Source organism: Prionailurus bengalensis, chromosome A1 (genome assembly GCF_016509475.1).
Source record: "Prionailurus bengalensis isolate Pbe53 chromosome A1, Fcat_Pben_1.1_paternal_pri, whole genome shotgun sequence".
NCBI lineage: Eukaryota > Metazoa > Chordata > Mammalia > Carnivora > Felidae > Prionailurus > Prionailurus bengalensis.
The window spans coordinates 97,841,136-97,865,483 of NC_057343.1; positions in this window are offsets into that span (position 1 = coordinate 97,841,136).

The following is a 24,348-nucleotide window of genomic DNA, read 5'->3' on the forward strand; positions in this document are numbered from 1 at the left end:
CTCTTTTTTGAAAGTTTCTCCCTCCTTGCTCCCTTGCTTCATGTTTCTTCTCAGTCTAAGGTCTCCTCTTCCTCTACCATGTCTTTATTTATTTTTCTTTTTTTAATATGAAATTTATTGTCACATTGGTTTCCATATAGCACCCAGTGCTCATCCCAACAGGTGCCCTCCTCAATGCCCATCACCCACTTTCCCCTCCCACCCACCCCCATCAACCCTCAGTTTATTCTCAGTCTTTAAGAGTCTCTTATGGTTTGGCTCCCTCCCTCTCTAACCTTTTTTTTTCTTCCCCTCCCCCATGGTCTTCTGTTAAGTTTCTCAGGATCCACATAAGAGTGAAAACACATGGTATCTGTCTTTCTTTGCATGACTTATTTCACTTAGCATAACACTCTCCAGTTCCACCCACATTGCTACAAAAGGCCATATTTCATTTTTCCTCATTGCCAAGTAGTATTCCATTGTATATATAAACCACAACTTCTTTATCCATTCATCAGTTGATGGACATTTAGTCTCTTTCCATAATTTAGATATTGTTGAAAGTGCTGCCATAAACATTGGGGTACAAGTGCCCCTATGCATCAGCACTCCTGTTTCCCTTGGGTAAATTCCTAGCAGTGCTATTGCTGGGTCATAGGGTAGATCTATTTTTAATTTTTTGAGGAACCTCCACACTGTTTTCCAGAGTGGCTGCACCAATTTGCATTCCCACCAACAGTGCAAGAGCCTGAATGTGAGACAGGAAACCATCAAAACCCTAGAGGAGAAAGCAGGAAAAAACCTCTCTGACCTCAGCCGCAGCAATTCCTTACTTGACACATCTCCAAAGGCAAGGGAATTAAAAGCAAAAAATGAACTATTGGGACCTCATGAAGATAAAAACCTTCTGCACTACAAAGGAAACAAACAACAAAACTAAAAGGCAACTGATGGAATGGGAAAAGATATTTGCAAATGACATATCGGACAAAGGGCTACTATCCAAAACCTATAAAGAACTCACCAAACTCTACCACGTCTTTAAAATGCCTGGGGATGCCTGGGGTTCCCTGCTGCCTTCCCCCACCACCCTCCCTAGGAGCCCCTACCCATTTCCATATCTTCACACTCCACCCAAGCTGGGAACTCTCAGGACTTTTTTATTTCTGTCCAACTAATAAGACTTTTTAGAAAATCACATCTGCATTTATTACAATAATCACTCAGTGGTTAGGCATAAGACCTTACATTTTTCATTTCAAAAGGTAATTTGTAACATTATAGTGAATGTTCATGATCATGTTGTCAACACTGTAGCACATAAATGTGTAATGACAACTCTTCAACAGCCATCTGATAAAGATACTTTAGTAGAAAAATTTAGAGCAAACACAAAATAAATAAAATAAAATAAATAAAATAAAATAAAATAAATAAAACAAAACTTGGATGAATCTTCTGTTTAAATGTGTTCAAATGGTTTTCACTATATGCACAAAACTTGTAATTTCAATTTTTACAAAGAAAAAGATTGTAAATCAAGGAAATTATTAGGAATGAAGTCAGCAATGATTTAGGGCAAAATATTAGTCCATACATGTAAGATCAATATGATAATAAGGGTGTCAAAAATGGACTGTTATCATAAAATTTTAAAGAAATTTAAGGCCATTACATCCTACCAAGTCTTTTCATACATAAAGAAATGGAGAATCAGAGAACCCATGATTTGCCCAAAAGGACAACGCTACCTCACGGCAGAGCTGACAGTCATTAAGACCACCTGATTCCTTACCTAGCACCCTTGCCAGTACAACATGATTTATGAGCTGCTCTCAAGCTTATTAAGAGCAAAATGGCAAGAAAATCCTTCAGTATTGAAAAAGTCCTAGTCAGGAGAGCATATACCCTCTCAACAGAATTGCCCTCTCTTACGACACTTTCTTTAGAGTCTTGCATATGGGAGGCGGGAAGCAGATGTTCTGAGAGCAGGGTGGGTGAGAAAGGCAAGCTAACACCTTCTCTTTGATGCGCTTGGAAGGACTCAAACAGCTCTCTCTAGAGTGGTTAAGACAGCTGCTGAGATGTAGCAAAGCTTTGATCCAAGAGCTTCAGTTCCCAGAGTCATGAAATCACCCCAGGAAGGGAAAACGGGTGAGTTTAAATCAAATGTGGTAATCCAAGTCTGGGTGTGAAATATATTAAAATTAGAAAAAGTGATGACAGATAAAAGGTTAGTGAAAAACGTGCCAAATTATTTCATTAGAAAATTGCTCTAAAGCACCATATTTAAACATAGTGAGGCTATTTTCTTCAATGTTCCCAATGTTCAACTGGTCTTTTAAAGGTAGATATGTGAACATGTATGTGTGTATATATAAGAGTGCATATATATCTCTGTATATATTTATGTGTGTGTATTTACATTTATGTTTTCACTGATCGAGAAAGAGAGAGAGAAGGAAAACTACTTCTGGAGCCTGAACAGAAAACCTCATCTGAATTGGGAAAAATTTAAATCCTGTGGCTCAAACACCAAGCATCTGCTGCTTAGTGATAGCATTTCCAAACTGTAAGTTTAGCTGTTTAAAGAGTAAAATGAATCTTTTTAAAAGCACATGAAATGTTTTAAAGTTATGAAACACTATATGGTTATATATATACAGTTATAATTATATAGTTATATATTTATATACATATAACATATAAAACATGTATACATACATATAATTTATATACATAATATATATAACTATATATATTTCTTATCACTTTGTTTCTTATATGTATGGCTATAATTGTATATAACTGTATATACTATACATATATACTATAGTACATAACGGTACTGTAACTATATATATTCACATACCGTATAGCTTATAGTTATATACTATATATAACTATATATATTCACTATATACTATATAACTATATATACATAACTGTATATTATAGAATTATATAGTACATAAAACTAACTATATATATTCACACACTATATAGTATAGAATTATATACTATATAAAACTATACTCATACTATATATTATAGAATTATATGCTATGTAAAACTATAACTATATATATTCACATACCACATAGCATATGGTTATAGACTATATATAACTATAACTATATATATTCACATACTATAAGTACAGAATTATATACACATATAACTATATATATTCAGACTATATAATATAGAATTATATACTATATATAACTATGACTATATATATTCACATACTATAAGTATAGAATTATATACCATATATAACTATATATTCAGGCACTATAAGTATAGAATTATATAGTATATAATTATATATATATTCACATACTATATAATATAGAATAATATACAACATATAACTGTAACTATATATAGCATATATGTATACTATATATAACTATAACACACACACACACAAACACACAAAATGGCAAGAAAACAACATCTGTGGGTTCTAAGTGAAGTTTTCATGTATTATGCCAAGAGAAAACATATTCTGATTTCTCAGTGGAGGACAAAATGGCAGAAAGTAAGTGAGACAGTGAACTGCAGATCTGAATCAATACCTACTCTGAATCCCCAAATCCAGAAACATTTAGACTGCCTGCTCTGTGCAGACAGCATACGTCAGATCATTTATAACCTGAGACACCCACATCCAGGATAAAGTCAACCTCTCTCTTTAAAAACTGTGCCACAGTCAAAGCAGAGCATATACTTTATTTTACCAGCTAATTTTTAACCCTTCGGGCATGGATGAAAATGCTCTTTTATGGCAGTGGTCTGAGTCAGCCTATAAACCTCAGAATCCCTTTAAATGTTCTTTGTCATCCTTCCAACTCAGCCCTCGGTTCCAAGTCAAAACTCCCCCTCGAGTCACCTCCTCTCAATTCCAAGGGGAGGACCCTCATTTCCAACCTTCCTTGAAACCACAAATCCCTTGAACCCTCTCCCTGGCCTGGTCCTGCTCAGTTCAGGGTGTATTAAATAATGCCTTCCCAGCTCTTGCCTTTACCAGCCCTTCTTTTCCATCCTCCATTTGTCCAAAATGGAGGGAACTTGAGGGACCCTTAATCCTTGTCCTATATCCTCACGCTGTCAGTGGTTCTATCTTTTCTTATAACATCTAGTTATCTACTCCTCAGCCCCTTCTCTCAGGGCCACCTGCTGAGACAAACACTCCAAATTCAGCAGATCCATCCCAACAGCAGCTGCCAAGCCCATCCTCACTCTGAACCGACCAGGACCGATAGAAAAGCCAATACACAGCATAATCACTCTTAGTTAACCAGATGAAAGTGTTCTCAATCTGCACACATTTCAGGAAGTTTGCTGTAACAGGGAAAATTTCAAAGGCCAACAGAAATCAATCTCTCTCCTTGGAGACCGTCACTAACACCCCAAGTGCACCACTGTCCTTAGCCTCGGGAAAGCAAGAAATTCATTCATCTGTTGTATTTTTAATGTCTTTACCTCTTGTCCATGTGCTGCTCTGTTTATAAGCTGCAAAATGTTTGGGATCAGATGTCTGCTTCTCAAATCTGCTACTTTTGGCAGGATTTTCAGTCATACCTAAGGGTACTGTTTTGGACAATTCCAGGAATTCTCCATGTAAGCTTACAAAGGGTCGTTTTCTTAAAATGCTCTGGACTGTACTCTCTCATCTGGTACATTTTCACTAAGACAGACAGATTCGCCTCTCTCTGGGTTTAAAGCAGCCAGGAAACAAAAGTATGTTGTGTCTCTTCACTCTGAGACGCCTACTAAATCACCCTCTAGCATTCTCTATTTAGCAATGTATTGTGTTTACTGTCTGTCCACCAGATAGAAGGTGAGCTCCAAGAAGGGCAGGGATTTGTCTTTGCTCTCTGATGAATCCCAGTGGCCTATAACAGTGCCTGGCACAAAGCATACGTTCAATTTACGTGTTGAATTTATTAAGTAATTAATCTCCTACTGTACATATTTATCCTAAATGCTTTATACTTGGCAGGTTGAAATGAGATGTACATTTTTAATGGAGAAACATCTTGTGGGCTTTGAGAAGAGAGGAAAAGGAGATCATGAACATTCCATCCTACACTAATGGTGTGAATAATTCCATGAGGGGCAAGCAACGTAACATTTCTTTGGGTTCCAAAATGAATCAAAGCTGACTCAATGTCCCCAGAGAACAAACATTTTGAGAAATCCAAAAAAAAGTCACCTTCTTGGATTACCTCCCCTTCCATTCTTTTAAACAAGAAATCTAGAGCTACGGTGTCCAGAAAAAAAAAAAAAAAAAAAGGGGCGCCTGGGTGGCGCAGTCGGTTAGGCGTCCGACTTCAGCCAGGTCACGATCTCGCGGTCTGTGAGTTCGAGCCCCGCGTCAGGCTCTGGGCTGATGGCTCAGAGCCTGGAGCCTGTTTCCGATTCTGTGTCTCCTTCTCTCTCTGACCCTCCCCCGTTCATGTTCTGTCTCTCTCTGTCCCCCAAAAAATAAATTTTGAAAAAAAAATTAAAAAAAAAAATTAAAAAAAAAAAAAAAAAAAAAAAGAAATGGCACCACCATACTTCTCCTTCCAACCTCAGGCACAGAGATCTTCACTGAAGCTCTCAAGACTAAAACATCTAGTGTCTGGTCTACATGGGCATCCACATGGCCACCTCCATGAGAAATCCTGTATCCACAAAGGTATTGCTTTTCAGTGAAATCAGAACACTACTACTAACTGAAACTATAAACCCCAACTCACTTCCCAGTGCTCAAGTATCCAGCCAATATCCCAGAATTCCTTCCATTTTCCCCTTGAGTCCTTTCCTTTCACATCACTCACACAAATAAACAAAAAATTATTTGTATCTGTTTGGCCATAATAGTGTCTGATGGTTTGCGCTTATATATGGATAAACCCCAGGGCGTAGACATACAGAAATATATGGGTTGTCTTTCTCTGGGAACAAATAAAAAATACAGGCGTTAGGACGGTCATAATGGGGACTGAGTGGGAGGAATTCAGTTAGCATTGCGTTCAGCAGACTGTGACATAAACCTCAAGATAACAATGGCCTTCAAAAGACTGATTTTTATTTTATCCCCCTTAAAGGAAATTCTGTGATAGCCCCCCGATCTGGTACAGAGGCTTCTATATGAACATTCCACCAGCTGTCTCCATGCCATCCCATGACCAAAGGCAACTGTTCGCACGTTGACCATACAGAAGTAGGTAAAGGGGGTGCGCCACGTGTTGTTGTTTTTTTTCTAATTTTTATTAGTTTTTGAGAGAGACAGATAGAGATAGGCAGAGGAGCATAGAGAGAGGGAGACACAGAATCCAAAGCAGGCTTCAGGCTCCAGGCTCCGAGTTGTCAGCACAGAGCCCTACACGGGGCTTGAACTCACAAACTGTTAGATCACAACCTGAGCCGAAGTCGGCCATTTAACCAACTGAGCCACCCAGGCACCCTGCCACGTGTCTTTTAAGATTCCCTCAGGTGGCCATAATCTGCCGTTACATCTCATTGGCCAGTACATAGTCACACTGTCAGGCTACTCATGATGGAAGCTGGAAAATGTAGTCTTTATCTCACATGACTAGGTTGTATATTGAGGAAGGCAATTAACAGTGTATTATGTCACAGAGAGTGAACACTCATTCTACTCTTTCATGATGGGTTGGCAGAAGTGAAAAACAAAGCTCAGACTTTTCTCAGTAGGTCCTCAAGCTGGGTAATTTAAATATTGAAATACTGTACAGTGAAATATTGAAAAGTTGAAATATTAATAAATAATTCTTCGACTTTGCCAACCTTCAGACCCACCTCGATGCTCAGTTGCCATCTGTCCCTCCCTTTGGATCAAGATTAGGAAAAGAGACAAAGTCATTTGTCAGCAGGATCTTCTTCTTGTAAGTCCTTTTGTCATCTGACTTGGTGTCCAACAGGTGAATAGATCTTCACAAGATATATATAAAATTTTTATATATATCTATATATTTATATATATCTATATATTTATATATATATAAATAAATATATATATATTTAAAATATATATAAATATATAGATATATAAATTATAATTATATAATTTATATATATATAATTATTTTTATATATATATAAATATTTATATATATATAAATATATATATTATATAATTTATATATATAATATATAATATATATAAAATTATATAATTTATATATATATAATAATTTATATATATAATTTATATATCTATATATTTATATATATCTATATATTTATATATATAAATATATATATAAATTTATATTTATATTTATAATAATTTATAAATTATATAATTTATATAATTATATAATTTATATAATTTATAATATAAATTTATATTTATATTTATTTATTATATAAATAAATATATATATATAAATTAAAGAATGGGATATAAGACAAGCTAAACTTAAACCAATCCCGATCAATTCTATGCAGGGTGGGCATGAGGCACCAAAGTCACAGAGTACGTGACATTATCCTGTCTCCACCTCCACGCCCACCAAATTATAAGCATAAAGAACTTCCATTTTTTGTCGCATACCCCCCAGAATCTTCAATACAGCCAACACTCAATGGATCTTTGCTGCACTGAGTTGAAAATGGATAATAATGTAAACATACACAAGAACTTACATGAAAAGAAGAAGATGAAGAGTTTAAAACACTTTTAAATCGATGGTAGGAGAGAAAAGAATACTACATTTAAAGTCAGCATGCCCAGGTTCTACAACTGTCTTCATAGTTATTGCTTACTTGACCTGTTTCTGCCATGTGGACAATGCAGAACGTACCTTTGCCCCTGCACTCCTCCTCTGGGTTACAGTGTCAAATTAATATTTATTTCAAAATCCTAAACAAAATATTACTTGCATGTATTCTTCCTCCTACACCTACACAGCAAGTACACCAGAACAAGGACTCTTTGCAACTCAAGGGATAATGAAAAACAAAAGGTGGTAACGGAAGTGTGTACTGTGATGAAGAGCCTGACTCTAAGGCATTGGAGGACCTGCCAGTAAATCTCCCTGCAGCCATATAGACAACAGCCAGAGGCAGCAACCACGAATCACTCAGGTAAAGGCCTTCCATGGCAGCATCTAGGTAGGCTCCCTCTGCGTTGGCTCAGGGCCTCTGACCTGGTTGTTTTTCGGCAAGTGTCACGATCATAATAAAGACAATAGGCAGAGATGTTCTCAGACAGCCTTGGAAGGCCCGTGAGTCATCCGGACAAACACTCTGACTTGAAAGGATGTTCTACCCACTGTTTAAACAATGGCCACACACATCCTACTTGAATAATCCATCAAATATGTTTCTGGAATGTCAGAATGTGGTTGGAATTAAAATTAAAATCCTACCACCAAGCCAGGCAAAAAGCTAGCCGATACTCTATGAGAATATTAAACTGCACTGCTGAGCTTTGAGAATCTATAGCAGGGTTTCCTATCAAGTCAGGGGATCTAGGGAAGGCTCTTCAGAAGAAGGGGCATTTGGTCTGAATCTAAAGAATTAAAACTCTCAACTAAAGAGGGAGAGATTTCCAGACAGGCAAAACAGCATGTGCTAAGGCCCTGTGGTAGCAAATAAGAGAGCTTACTTAAGGAACTGGAAAAGGGAGGGGGGATAAAAAAGCGTGAATGGACCAGGAAGAGCAAAGAGAAGAGAAGTGTAAGACAAGGTTGAGGAGTCAGAGTATCAATAAGGGTCTTTAGTTGTGAGAGACACTAGAGTGTACTCTGCCTCATGCATAAAAAAAAAAAGAGGAAGACTGTTTGGAAAATAAACTAAAGAAATCACAAAGCTGAAAGATGTTCATAGGATTTGGTGCCACTCAGGTGACTGGTGATCTTATAAGCATAGTTTATAAGTGTAGATCACAGTGAAAGGGCTCGAAGGATAACCAGGAAGTAGGGGGAAGGGAGCAGTGAGCACAGGGTGTCTTTTGGGAATTTTGGCTGTAAATGGGGAGGTCACTGAGAGTGACTTGGTCCAGGATAGAGATGCAGAATCCAGGAGGCTTTTTTATTTTGTTTTGCTTTTAAGATGGAGGAGTCTGGGCATATTTCAGGGCTAATGAAAGAGAGAGGATGACTACACAAGAGACAATGAGTCATGTTGAGCACAGGTTTTTGAGAAGCAAAAGACAGGGTAGCCTAAGTGGGAGAATTATCCTTACCAGGGTGGAGTGGCTCCACTAGCACATGCCAAGAAGAGAGGAAGGCCCCTTGCAGCGGTAGTGGAAAGACTCCGTTCCCAGCTGATGGCTTCCGTTTTGTCTCTGCAGTAGGTCATTTTCTGAGACAGGGGAAGGTAAGAGATGAATAAAGAGGATTAGGGAATTTGAAGAGTAGATGGGGTTTTTAGAAAGTCATCATAAGGACTGGGAGAATGAGGAGCAACACACACAGCAAAGATACCAGGCAGGGTGGAGCATCCACTGAGGGGCCAGTTTTAAATTCCCAACTATTGGATGTGACATTGTGTCCCGAGAAGGTCCTTTCGGTCAGAAGCCATCTCTGCATTCTGCGTAATCACATAGTGAGTGTTGGACAAATGTTCATGGTTTGTGTACTTTGTGACCTCAGTGCTAAGGACAGCTGTGCCTCCCTTAACTTACTACTTTGTGTCTTGGGATCGCAGTAGGTTCTGTAACATTTAAATCAATTGTTAGAAATGGGGACTAAGTTTGTAGCCCACCTACGGCAAGGTGCACATGTGCTTCAGCACCTGTGGCATATATTTGGGTAAGACATTACCCTGACTTCATCTTCTCAATTTATTCGTGTTTTTCTCTTTTCCCCAACTTTCTCCTTTATGATCATATATTACCAGATAAGTAGGTTCTAGCCATCTTAAGTCCTTTTTGTGGAATGAAGATACAAATAATCAATAAGTCAATAATAGAACAAAAAGTGTCACATGGAAGTTAATTTAAAAATAGCACCTGGGTGGCTCAGTCGGTTAAGTATCCGACTTCAGCTCAGGTCATGATCTCCTGGTCCAAGGGTTCGAGTCCCACATCAGGCTCTGTACTGACAGCTCAGAGCCTGGAGCCTGCTTCAGATTCTGTGTCTCCCTCTCTCCCTGCCCCTCCCCTGCTCATGCTCTTTCTCCCTCTCTCTCACAAAAATAAATAAACGTTAATAATTTTTTAACAAAAATAAAAATATAATGATCATCACAGATACAGATAAATAAAAATGTAGAGACATAGATACAGCAATGTTTGCTGATGATTCCTATGGAAACAAGGAACGTAAAACCTAGTGGAGAGTACTGTGGGAGATAAAAAGTAAGAATCTAACCATTTTGTGGAAAAGAAAAACATAGTTACCTCTTAACTGATTTCAAGTGTTCTCTAAAACTAAAATATTTTTACTAATTTTCTTTAAGCTAACGGCAAGAAAAATTATCATTTACAATAAATGGTTTATTTGACGTAGAAAGGATTTTCATTTCTTACGAATCGTTTATTGCTAATATTACAAAAGTTAAGGAAAATATTTAAAAGAGTAGTCTCAAAACAACTACTTTGGCTTTAAGAAAAGAGTAGTCTCAAAACAACTACTTTGGCTTTAGGAACACACTAATAATGGGGCGCCTGGGTGGCTCAGTCAGTTAAGCATCCGACTTCGGCTCAGGTCATGGTCTCGTGGTTTGTGAGCTCGAGCCCCACATTTGGCTCTGTGTTGACAGCTCAGAGCCTGGAGCCTGCTTCAGATTCTGTGTCTCCCTCTCTCTCTCTGCCCCACCCCCCCCCCAGCACTATCTCTCTCTTTCTCTCTCTAAAAATAAACTGAAGAAAAAAAAAAAGAACACACTAATAATGAGACAGAGCATGCCTTCCTTTGTAGTCAAAAGAAAGAACCACAGAACTAACATCCCAAGTTCATGTGAAGGAGAATCAGACTGCGTAGGAGCCTGGACGCTCTCAGAAGTATGCAGGCAGGGAAAGAAAACCCCCTTCCCTAACCTGTTTCACACTCTCACTACCCTTGACATTAAAAGACAAAGCCCAGTTAGGCCTTCTCTGCCTACAGCCCAGGTCTCTGAACGCTCAGCTGCTTTTCAGGAACCTCAAATCCACTTCCAGATACCAAAGCGTTCCCCTTAATGAAGCCCTTTCCAGTCCCTCAGGAATCATCCATTGGTCTTTGTTCCTTCTGGGCTTGCCACTAATTAAAAGACAAACAACAAACAAAAACTGCCATCAGACATACTGAAGTCCTCTACTCCACAGTTCTGCTTCAATAATCAGTGACTTTTGCAAGTTCCTTAGACAGTCTGAGCCTCAGTCTCCTTAGCTGTAAAGTGGGGGTAATAATTAGAGAAGATTCGTTTATACCTGAAACGCCTGGGTTCTGATGGTCTTGGGCTCTGTCTTCTGCTTCAGGACCCAAATCACACCAGAAGTCCTGACTCAGTCACAGGTACCCATAAATCCTGTGACACAACCCATACAGTATAGCGGTACCCATTAATGTAGTCCCTGTATATCAACAGTCAAGTGTTTCTGATACCCATTCTCTTGCTATTCCTTCCAAGAATCTGATTTCCTCATCTTCAGCTTATAGCAGATGGCTTTCATGGAAAAAGGGAAAAAGAAGAAACATTTCTGGGAGATAGGACTAAATGTTTCTGGTCAAGTTTTGTACTATCTACAATAAAAGCATGGAGAGTGAGATCTTTTGAGGGCACACTACAAAATTAATTTTTAAGGATTTGATCAGCGATTACCCTGAGAATAAGAACATATTATGAATAATGAGGATAGTGACAAACTCCGGGGCTGTTTCATTTTTATGATAACATGTATTACAATTGGTTCTGATTGACAAACCCCTTGAAGCATATAAACTCAATCAATTTACAGACAGATATTTTTTTCCAGGCTTTGTTTTTGAACATGAGTACTTTTTGCACTTGAATGATACACCAGCAAAGAAACAGATGCTAACCCATTTTACTTACATTAATTCAGAAAGGCTAAACTTCTCCTTAAATTTGTTAGAATTTTTTGTCTTAAGTTGGTAAACAAGAAAGTATCTTAGTAGTTTTGAGTTTGAAGAATGCCACACAAATCTAATTATTTATGTTATCCTTCATAACTTGGAAGATCACATCTTAGTGTTATCTCGTGACAAGTTAGGTAAGAAGTACATGTGCCTTGCCATATAGGCTTCCCCCTTCCACTGGCTTTAAGCAAAGAGTTTGAAACCCTAGGAGATGGTAGGGCCACAAGACAAGAGGAGTCTGGGCCCCCAAATTACCAATGGACAAGTGTTAAGTGGCCAAAATTCTGCAGCTTATTTGTTTCAGCAGCTGTTACTCTAACCAATATGAGAGCTAAATTCCTGTTTTTAATTGTTTTTCATGTTTTGTTTATTTTTGAGAGGGAAACAGAGTGTGAAGAAGGAAGGGGTAGAGACAGAGGGAGACACAGAATCCGAAGCAGGCTCCAGGCTCCGAGCCATCAGCATAGAGCCCGACGTGGGGCTCAGATCCACAAACCATGAGGTCATGACCTGAGCCGAAGTCAGACGCTCAACTGACTGAGCCATCCAGGCGCTCCGAGAGCTACATTCCAAATGCACATACTTGCATGATTACAAATCTTTCTCTAACAGAGCTAAGATTGAGAACAAGATACAAGGGCGTGCCACTCAGGGCAAGATGTGGAGACAGTCCTGAATAAGCATCATATATGATGCTGATTAGCTGCTGACTCCAACAATGGGATTCTTACACACAAGTGGCTCTCCATTTTTTCCCCACACTTCTGAAAACTAAGATAAATTCCCAGGCATAATGGGGGCTCTCAAGAAAAGTGACCAACAGGTAATAATGATTCCTCTTATGAGGAAGAGGAGAAATGCAGCCTGCCTCCACAACAGTCCCACTAGAATCCTTCCCTAGGCCGACTATAATACGTCCCTGCTGTCTTTTCTAACATCCAAAAATGCTCCCAGGAGATAGAGATCCCAGTAGTAATCAGAGAAATCTTATTTTTTTTATTTTTTTAATGTTTTATTTATTTTGAGAGAGAGAGAGAGAGAGAGAGAGAAAACAAGCAGGGAGGGGCAGAGAGAGTGGGAGACACAGAATCTGAAGCAGGCTCCAGGCTCTGAGCTGTCAGCACAGAGCCCGACGCAAGGCTTGAACTCACGAACTGTGAGATGAGATCATGACCTGAGCCGAAGTTGGTCACTTAACCAACTGAGCCACTCAGGCGCCTGTGATCAGAGCGATCATGCTTCAAAACCCAGTAGGCAGCTTTATTTTGGTGAATATCAGCATAAAGGTATCATAAAGGGGTAATTTTAGGGGACATGCCTCCATTTGGCAATCAAAACATTCCTCCCTTTCTATATTTGCTTTGTATCTTTTCACTTTTTATTTCAAACTACTTATTTTAAGCCAGGACTATGAGAACCCTCTGACCATTTTCCTCTCATCAGAAAATTTCTTCAGCATCTGGTCTTACTAATTTGCTAGCCGTCTCTCCAGCCTCTGAACTTCAAAGAATCATATAAAAATACTTACCAAACTCCTGGAGGTGATCTTTTAAGAGGAGGAAGCTAATTGGACTGAGCCCTTTTGTACCTAAACTTATATTTTAGACATATTTGACCAAATGGTCTTCAAACAAATAAAAAGTTGTCTCGTCACATTCATAAACAACAACAACAACAACAACAACAGCAACAACAACAACTTAGGCAGAACAGAATTCTTGTTCATTTGAAAAAAGATCAGACCCATGAAAGAATCCAGGAAGAGACACAGGTATAAGCTTAGCTGTTAATTATCCCCTGGGTTGGTTGTGTTTTTTCTTTCGTTTTTCCCTGTGCAAGGATTTAAGACACACTGTTAGATATTTAGGGGCATGTCACTCAGTTTACTAGAAATTCCTGAATTCTCTTTAATTAGAAGCCAGCAGGACATCACAAAGGCCATAACAACTTATATATGAAGAAAACAACTCTATTCTCATTATTTCCTGGGAAAGGGAAGGGTGGCATCGATGACAGAAGCCAACACTCCTAACTGTATCACTGGCTTCCTTTCACTGCCATGGGTAATACAACACCAGCTTTCTTTTCTCTTTCCCTCTGTTGAATGTAAATGCAGGTTAATAAGCATATGGAGTGTCTACTTTATGAAAGGCCATAGAAATTCAAAAATGAGAAAGTCCTGTTCTCAGCTTTCATGGGGCTTCTGCTCCTGGGTTATAGATGCAATAAAACAGATTAGATGTGGGATGATGAAAAAGTTCTGGAGATAAGTAGTGGTGCTGTTGCACAAGAGTATAAATATACTTTGCGCCACTGAACTGTGCGCTTAAAAATAGTAAAGATGGTTAATTCTATGTGATGTATATTTTAACACACACAGAAAAAGAGAAGGAATAGAAACTCTCTCCTCCCCTTCTTCTGTCAGAGGTAGAATGAATCAAAATAAATCAAATGGCACCAGGACCGTTCCTTGGACAAGGAAGAAGCATGAAAAGCCAGTGTGTGGGTTTCTCCCATAGGGATGCTATCAGGCCCAGGCAGGTGGTAAAGATTCAAATCTTGGGGGGACTCATTGTGGGTCATGTATCATTCTGGAGGGGAAAGTCAGAGTCATGCCAGCAGGGAAATGTTCCTCCCTGGAGACATACATGACTACATTATTATCACTGAGGAAAATTAATTAATGGTTATGAAAACCATGCTCCCTCTATAGGTGACCCAGTAAAGGCATCAACTGGGCTCTTGCTCTCCCAAAGGGGTAGGGCCCAGTCATACAGGTACCCCGTGCTCAGAAGGGTCCCTGTGTTTGGTTTAGTGCTCTGTTGTCCCCATCTGGAAAATCCTGGTAGTTTTTTCAACAAGAGCTCCTACATTATCACTCTATACTAGGCTCAGCAAATGAGGTAGGTCACCAGTCCTACAGAGCAGGAAGGACACAGCCTCTTCCTCCAGAGCCTGTGTGAAGGGCAGCGAATAAGGGTAATGCTCAAAAGGATGCAGTCTAGGGGCACCTGGGTGGCTCAGTCAGTTAAGCGTCAGCTTTGGCTTAGGTTATAACCTCTCGATTCATGGAGTTAAGCCCAGCATTGGTCAACATGGAGCTGTCAGCATGGAGCCTGCTTGGGATTCTCTCTCTCTCTCTCTCTCTCTCTCTCTCTCTCTCTCTCTCTTTCTGCCTCTCCCCCACTCATGCTCTCTCTCAAAATAAATAAAATTAAAATTAAAATAAGGATGCAGTCTAAGACATTTCTCAAATTGCAGGAAGCCAAAAGGAATTCAGGGAGAGACATCTCCCATAGAAAGGAGTTGTCCTCTTAGACCAAGGAACCCAGAGAAAGGGCTGCATGATAGAGCGTGTATGAGCACAATGTGGTGCAATATGAAACTGGTCAGGGGTAGAGGCAGGATACATAGGTCATAACTTGAAATGCCTTCCCTTGAGGAGGACAAGATAGCATTTGAGTTAACTAGAACTTTGACCTTTACAGTCTTTCTTAGAATACTCAACCCCTGAAAAAAAAAAAAAAGGCTTATATATTGATAGTAGAATGCATCACCTAAGTCTGATGGAGATGGTGGGGCAATGGCTAGAATAGGCAAGTTGCTTTGGCTGCTTTCTTTCTGAGCTCCAGTGGAGAAAGTCATTGGTGCTGACCTCTCTAACACCTCACACCTCAGGCGTGCAGGAGGCTTTCTGAAGTAACAGAGTCTCCCACAATGCAGGTGCCCCCGAAATTTCACGACTCACCCAACTGTACTAAAGACAGGCCCATGAGAAGAATAAAGAACCCAAGGTTACCCCCTATCCCATGTTGTGTTGAAAACCAGATTATCTCATTATTACATAATTCTTATCTCTTTCTGCACTGTTTGAAATTTTTATCATACACACACACACACACACACACACACACACACACACTGGCTTGTTGTGGAATATCAACTCATTAGGACATAAACCTGATTTTTTTTTTTGCCAGTAACTATTCCCAGATGTCTTATATAAGTAATGTCTTCCTTTATATTATCTTGACCTAAATCCATAAGTTTTCAGACACTCTGACTTAATACAAACAGTATCCTTTGGGTCTATAAGGCTCAGCCCTATTTAGTCTAAAATTTTAATATTGCATTGATTCCAGTCTCTTCTATCTAACCCACCCCCATCCCAAGCACATGCCACAGCTTTGACTTGACTGACCTGACATGGATGGATGGGGGCTGCGTGGTCTTTTACATTTCCCCTTTCCCCCTCATATACCCACTGCTGCTTCCTTCCCTGTCAGGGTAGACCTGAGGTGGTAAGAAAAAGAACAACAACAACAAAAAATACCCTCTTAACTGGGCCAGGTCACATTCCTGCTGTTCTCCCTCATTGTATACACACTACTGCTGGCTGGTGTGGACAGGTGGTGGCTCCAAAATGGTCTGCTCGTAAAAAGCTCACTGGCCCCATCTGATTGTCCCCAGTTCTCTGGAAAAGCAGGCATCCAAAAAGGGAATAAAAGTGAAAGTCACCCTTTTTGTATTTCCCCCTTTTTTTTAAGACAAGAATTCTTCTGGAACTACCACTTGGCCTGACGAAAAGAAAGCATCTCCTCTGCAGAAAGGGAACAGAGGGAGAGCTTGTCTTTTCCCTTGGTTAGAGCTGGTTTCTGCATTTGTTTCTATCTCACACCCGGGGGAGGTAGCTGAACCACCTATTGGCTTTGCTCTGAACCAAGAGTGTGAGATTTAGTCATTATTCTGGGACAACTGGAAGCCTGGTGGTTGTATCTGTAATACCATTATTAACATAACATAACATAACATAACATAACATAACATAACATAACATAACATAACATAACATAACATAAAAATAATATATGACTTGTATGGTGATGGCAGAGGTATACATAAAGAACATTTTCATAATACAGAGAAGGGACACTTCACCAAGACCAAGAAAGGAAGGTTCAGAACAATTTGCTACAGAAGAGATGGTCTCCCCTACATCATGATTGGAAAGCCGAAACGATCCTGCTGGAAATGTACAGGTAGAGCAAAGCTTCTCAGCCTTGGTACTACTGACATTTAAGCCAGATTAATTCTTTGTTGGAGGAGGCCATTCATGCATCCCTGGCCGCTACCCACTACATGACAGTAGCACCCTTCGCCAAGATATAACACCTCCAAATGTCTCCAGACATTGCCAACTATCTCCCAGGAAGGTGAAATAGCCTCTGGTTGAAAACCAATGCCACTCTTACAGGAAGAGGGGACTCATGCTCAAAGGTTCAAGGTACAAAACAGATGACATTGTGAAAACTGCACATAGTCCCATATTACCGGAGCATGAGGTACAGTGCAGGGCAGCAAGTGGTGGGAGGGAGGAAAGGAGAAGTATGGGAGGCTGATAATGGAGCGTCTGGTAGAACATGCACAGGTGAAGGGACATCATCTCTTTAGTGATGGCAAGTCTCAGAAAGAGAATGACAGAGGGGATTTGAGCTTCAGACAGGTGGTAAGAGGACAGGGAAAGAATAAGACTTAAGTCAGGTGGCTCACTCGGGAGCTATGGCAGAAGTCAAGGCACAAGATGATGAAAAGCACCTGAACTGGAGGACAGGCAGGAGGAAGAGGAACAGAATGGAATGTATACAGGAAGCCTAGGGGAATGGCCCTGCAACTCACAGCAAATGCACAAGGAGATGAACAATCACGTTCTGTGCCTGGAAAGGAGAAAAAAACCTGCATATGTCAAATTGGGGATGCCTTCTTTCTCTCCTTGGTTAATTTATTTCTTTTTTTAATGAGTATAATTTGGTTTATTTTTTACAATTAAATTTAAGCAAAGTAATGTTTCCTATAGATATCAATATCCCACTATGGAAATACAGGCATCTTGATTTAACATGTAAGTTAAATGCAATAGTTTCTTCATTTAAGTCAACTTAACATTTTACAAAAAAAGAGTTTGCATCAGCTTCACAAGAAGAGGTACACTGAAACAAGAGAACAGCCTTCCTCCAGAGTCTTAGAGCAATTTGAAACGTACTTTCTTTTTTTTTTTAATTTTTTTCAATATATGAAATTTATTGTCAAATTGGTTTCCATACAACACCCAGTGCTCATCCCAAAAGGTGCCCTCCTCAATACCCATCACCCACCCTCCCCTCCCTCCCACCCCCATCAACCCTCAGTTTATTCTCAGTTTTTAAGAGTCTCTTATGCTTTGGCTCTCTCCCACTCTAACCTCTTTTTTTTTTTTTTTCCTTCCTCTCCCCCATGGGTTTCGGTTAAGTTTCTCAAGATCCACATAAGAGTGAAACCATACGGTATCTGTCTTTCTCTGTATGGCTTATTTCACTTAGCATCACATTCTCCAGTTCCATCCACATTGCTACAAAAGGCCATATTTCATTCTTTCTCATTGCCAAGTAGTATTCCATTGTGTATATAAACCACAATTTCTTTATCCATTCATCAGTTGATGGACATTTAGGCTCTTTCCACAATTTGGCTATTGTTGAGAGTGCTGCTTTAAACATTGGGGTACAAGTGCCCCTATGCATCAGTACTCCTGTATCCCTTGGATAAATTCCTAGCAGTGCTATTGCTGGGTCATAGGGTAGGTCTATTTTTAATTTTCTGAGGAACATCCACACTGCTTTCCAGAGCGGCTGCACCAATTTGCATTCCCACCAACAGTGCAAGAGGGTTCCCGTTTCTCCACATCCTCTCCAGCATCTATAGTCTCCTGATTTGTTCATTTTGGCCACTCTGACTGGTGTGAGGTGATATCTGAGTGTGTTTTTGATTTGTATTTCCCTGATAAGGAGCAACGTTGAGCATCTTTTCATGTGCCTGTTGGCCATCCGGATGTCTTCTTTAGAGAAGTGTCTATTCATGTTTTCTGCCCATTTCTTCACTGGGTTATTTGCTTTTCGGGTGTGGAGTTTGGTGAGCTCTTTATAGATTTTGGATACTAGCCCTTTGTCTGATATGTCATTTGCAAATATCTTTTCCCATTCCGTTGGTTGCCTTTTAGTTTTGTTGGTTGTTTCCTTTGCTGTGCAAAAGCTTTTTATCTTCATAAGGTCCCAGTAATTCATTTTTGCTTTTAATTCCCTTGCCTTTGGGGATGTGTCGAGTAAGAGATTGCTACAGCTGAGGTCAGAGAGGTCTTTTCCTGCTTTCTCCTCTAGGGTTTTGATGGTTTCCTGTCTCACAGTCAGGTCCTTTATCCATTTTGAGTTTATTTTTGTGAATGGTGTGAGAAAGTGGTCTAGTTTCAATCTTCTGCATGTTGCTGTCCAGTTCTCCCAGCACCATTTGTTAAAGAGACTGTCTTTTTTCCATTGGATGTTCTTTCCTGCTTTGTCAAAGATGAGTTGGCCATACGTTTGTGGGTCTAGTTCTGGGGTTTCTATTCTATTCCATTGGTCTATGTGTCTGTTTTTGTGCCATCTCCTTGGTTAATTTAAAATCTCAACTTATGGAGATCTCTTTCATTGGGACAGTTTTCTGGAATTCCCAAGGATGAGATGCCCTGAGATCATAAGCAACAAAGATGCTTATATTTTGATCGTTACCACCTCAAGGGACTTGCTCAACAAACAAAACACCACAAACAACACAGTTGGGCTCTGTCGGTGGCTTAGAATCCCTCTTTTCAAATACCATTGTGACATTACTCCAACATTGGCCAAATTACCAGCAAAGAGTCATCATGGTTTTGATATTATCTCTGGCAAACTATTAAAAAGAAAACATGAGAGAGGCCAAGGTACTATAAAAAGAAGAAAGGACTCCTACCAAAGAATTTGATAAAAATGACTTTGCCCCAGGTTGCTAACTTTACCTTAGAAGAAAACATGGCTATGATTTTGATTTGATGCATTATGAATTCATTCCAATGGGAGCCTTTCTGAAAAGGAAAGCTGTGCAGACAAAGTATAGATACAAAAGCAAAGGGGTAGTGGCTGTACAGTTGAGCACACAACAACGGCATTTTTAACATACTATATGGAGGGAATCTTTTAAAAGGAGATTTGGCTCCTGAATAAACTTTTCATGGTAAGCAATCAGGGAAGTTAAGCTCCCCTTATTAGCCTCTTTTTCTGTTCTTCTCAGTGGCCCGTATCGTTTAAACTAATAAGCAGCAGCAGTTGAAATACACAAAAAGCTCCTGATAAACAACAGCTAAGGGAGGCCAGAAAACAGGCAAAATTCAGCTCTCGTGACATAAATCTCAATGAAAATCCAGAACCTGGCATATGTGGCTACGACAGTGCCCCCAAATGACACAGAAAGGCATTCGCCTGATCTCTTAAGTATATTTTTCACATGTTAATGTTACAAGAATGTAAAAAAGAATTCCATTTCCTGCTTGATATATTCTCTCCCAATGTCTTCCAGGTCCAAAGATTTGGAGACTCTCCAAACAACACATAATAACACAAGAGGAGGAAGGAAATGAAGGGGGGGGGGGGGGGTAGGTAAGAGCAATTTGCATTTCTCTTGTGTTCCATACTTGTTTAACAGCCTATCATCAATATCACTACTGATTTGGTTTCAGCTAAGTTGCAAGCAAGCGTGCTGTCAGTACTAGGAAAGGTGATTTCCAGGTTAAAATAAGTAGGGGGTAGGATGACGGTATCTCCATTTTTAGGCATCCCTTGGTTAATGGCATCTGCATTTCATTCTTGGTTGCCCAGTGCAAACTGCCTCACTTCTTTATGTAACACAGTCCTCATCAGTCAAGTGGGACTCAAAGCCAGCACCACTCACCCCTGTAGAAATTCCTCTAGAACAGTGCCACTTCAAGTAGAGTCACAGAGCAGTAGCATAAACATCATCTTCATGCTTGTTAGAAATTGTGAATGACAAGTTCCAGCCCAGATTTACTGAATTAATCACTCACTTTGACGCACTTTGAGCAGCACTGCCCTAGAAGCAAGCTGCCGGTCTGCAGCCTGCCTGTCCCCAGTCCACTATAGATAAATACAGACTGTGGGTGTCAGCACTTAAAGCATTCACAGACATGTGACACTCTGGCCGTATCCAAGCACATGAGCGATGGACTCATGTCCTTCAAAAGCAATGGACCAGTGTAGGGTTTCAGCATTTGTGTGGTGAGCTGTATAAGGCACAATGTGCCACCAGTCATGGATAGCAGAACCCCCCATCATCATGATGGATTAAAAAAAAGAAAATTCCTTCATCAGAGAGTCTGAAAAGTCCTACTCTAGAGCAAAGGTCAGTAAACTTTTTCTAAAAAGGACCACACAGTCCATAAAGCTTAATATCTTAAGCTCTGTAGGTCATAAAGTCTCTGTAGCAACTACTTACCTGCAATTATAAAGCAAAAGCATTAAGAAAGTGTAAGCAAATGAGCATGACTGTTCCAACAAAACTTTATCTACCAAAACAAGAGGAGGGCCAGATCTGGTCCACAGGCTGCTCTGTGCCAACTCCTCTTTAAAGGATGACTGGTGACCAAATATGATGACATCAGAAGATTCTGCCGAATCTGCTTGATTTCACGCAACCCTTACTTTCGAGAACTGAGAAGATGAGACAAACCACCACGATCCTCTACTTTTGTCAGTGGTTTTCCTTCCTTACAGTGACCACAGAAATAGAAATTGTACCTCCCCCTTTGCTCCTGTAACAGTGAGAAACCTGAGGACAAAGCCAAACACATCTGGTCAACCTTCAACTACCACCCTAACAAAAAAAAGAGGATCAAAAAGGAAATGGCCGCATCACAGAAGGAAAAGTTAAGTCTCCCTTCCTCTAGTTCCAGGATCTACAAAGTATGGCCCATTGGTGAATGGCGTCTGCCAAATTCAGCCTGCCACCTGTTTCTATAAATAAAGTTTTACTGGAACAAAGCCATGACCACACAATTACAAACTGTCTACGGCACGGCTGCTTTTGAAGTACAGTGGCAGGGGGGAGCACCAACCTTATGTCCCACAAAGCCTAAAATATTTACTATTTGGATCTTTAAAGAAAAAAAAAAATGCAGCCTCTGCTATGTTCCTCCCATGACTAGCAGCCCCTAGTTCCAGTCCAGAAAGCCTCAAGCAAGTAGGTAAGAAGACAGATATCTACAACGCCATTAGCAGGACTTCTGTCAACTACTTTCTCTGGAAAAATCTTCTTTTGCTAAACAAAGTGGCACAGTTAGAGGCTTCTTGCTGAGTTCCTCCCAAGTTTCTTGGTGGCTTTCAAGTCCCTTTTAAATAACTTCTTTTAACTATTAAAAATATACAGGCAGGGTTACTTATTGATGAAGCAGTCTATTAGTCATGTAAAGGCAGCATTAACTTGGTGCCTTTTTACATTAAACTCATACAAAGAATATTAAAAGCCTTGACAAGAAAAAAAAAAAACTTGACAAGATAGACAAAAACATCCTTGCATGTAGATCTCTGGAACATTCCCAGAGTGAGCGAACAAATGGGTTCTCTTATTTCCCAGAGAACTGGGGGCTTTGTTTTTGTCAGAACTTCAAAGAATACAAAGCATCATAAATACATGGAGCAAACTTCAACAAACAAAACCTTCCGGCCTTTGAATCCATTGTGAGTAACACACATAACATGAAGGAAAGTAGGCTGCAAGAGTCTGGGTAATAGCAGAAATTCACCAAAAAAAAAAAAAAAAAAAAAAAAGCGCTGTGTAACATGGTGCTAACAAAACACAGTTGTTTCACTGGTAGCCAGTTGGAAGGAAACAAGTGCCGTATCAGTTACCTAATGGTCTGTGGAGGCGCCTTATAAATACTACTAGTGCCACCTTCTGGTCCTCTGATGCTACTGCATGACCCTTATCCCATCTTGGCCTCATTTCCCCCAAGCCACTGAATAACGTGTGTCCTAGAATCATGGACTAAATAGAAAAAAAGATCTGCAGAGCTCTCTACAGATCTTCACAGATTACGGAGACCCCAGACCAACCTGCCTTCGTGCTGATGTTTAATACTGACTTTTGAGACCACAGGGTGGCTACGTTGGAAAGACCAGAATCGCTTCTGACCTTACTTTTTGGCTCCAAAAGCTTGAGAATTCTGTAAACCAGAGAGATAGGATTATACAACTAGGCTTCCACCCCCTCACAGCTCTCTTCATGCCCCAAAGATAGCCAGGCAAAGGGAAGTCATTGGACAAGTTGAAAAAAATGAGAGGTATGTTACTGTTTGGAGCCACTTTTCCCTGATAGTGAAGAAAGGGACTCTTGGGTTTGGAACCAGGTTTCTTTAGGCAGGTTGCCATGCTCCTCATGAGAGCATTTTAGGAGTCAAAGGTTGGTAGGAGAAGTAGTTTCTCTTCTGTTTTATAACACTTGCTGCAGAAGTGAGTCTCAGGAAATAAACAGAGGAAGTGCCCAGAACCTGCAGGGAAAAGCCCACCTACACAACCACAGGAATAGAACCAGCCTTGCTCTTCACACACAGACATTCTTTGCCTTATCTGCCTTCATCCTCAGTCACATTCTGGATACAGAGCAGGGAAGGCCCGGCCACAAGGTTTCAAGGAGGAAGATCAGGAAGGGAAAGCTTAAAGCAGGACAGGGAGGTGAGGCCCCGCGGGAAATACATTAGGGCCTGGGGGGAAAGTGAAAGTTTCATAGTGTCTTCCTTGACTGAGATGAGAGCCTGGCCTGCCTGTGCTAAACCCTTTGCTTCTGATTTGAAAAACATTTGGCTTCCTGAAGAGTAAAAACTATTAAGGGCCTTTTCGTAATCCATCTTGCACATCTTCAGAATTGACGTCAGCAAGTCACGAAGGGAGTTTCTACCAGTCCTCCCTGGGCGGAGTGATGATGGCAATGATACAGGGCCATTGTGGCCCAGGATCCCCAAGGGGAGGGAAAGGAAGGATGTTCACAGGGATCTTCTGGGCTCTGTCAGGAAGAGGGAGAAACACATCCCTCTAAGGAAAAAAAGGCATTTGTCTCAAAGAAAAATGGCTGTACTGGGGGGAAATGTCATACTTAATGAAGCTAACCAATGGTAAAGGAAGCAAGCTGCAATCTCTTCAGAATGTTAGAAAAATAATGTTTATGTTTAGAAGATGTTGTTATCATTTACAATTATAGCTGCCATTTGTTAATGGACACTGTTTTCCTTTAATCATAGAGGCGTTTATTACCCCTGTTCTACAGATGATCAAACTGAGGTTCAAGAAAGTTCAGTAACTTTCCCAAGGTCAACAGGGAGTAGGCAGAAATAAACCCAGTTCTGTCTCAGTCCACTCCACCCCCAGTTTCCATGATTCGAGCAGTTGGTTTGCTCTCACGAAATTAAGCCTGCACATGAGTA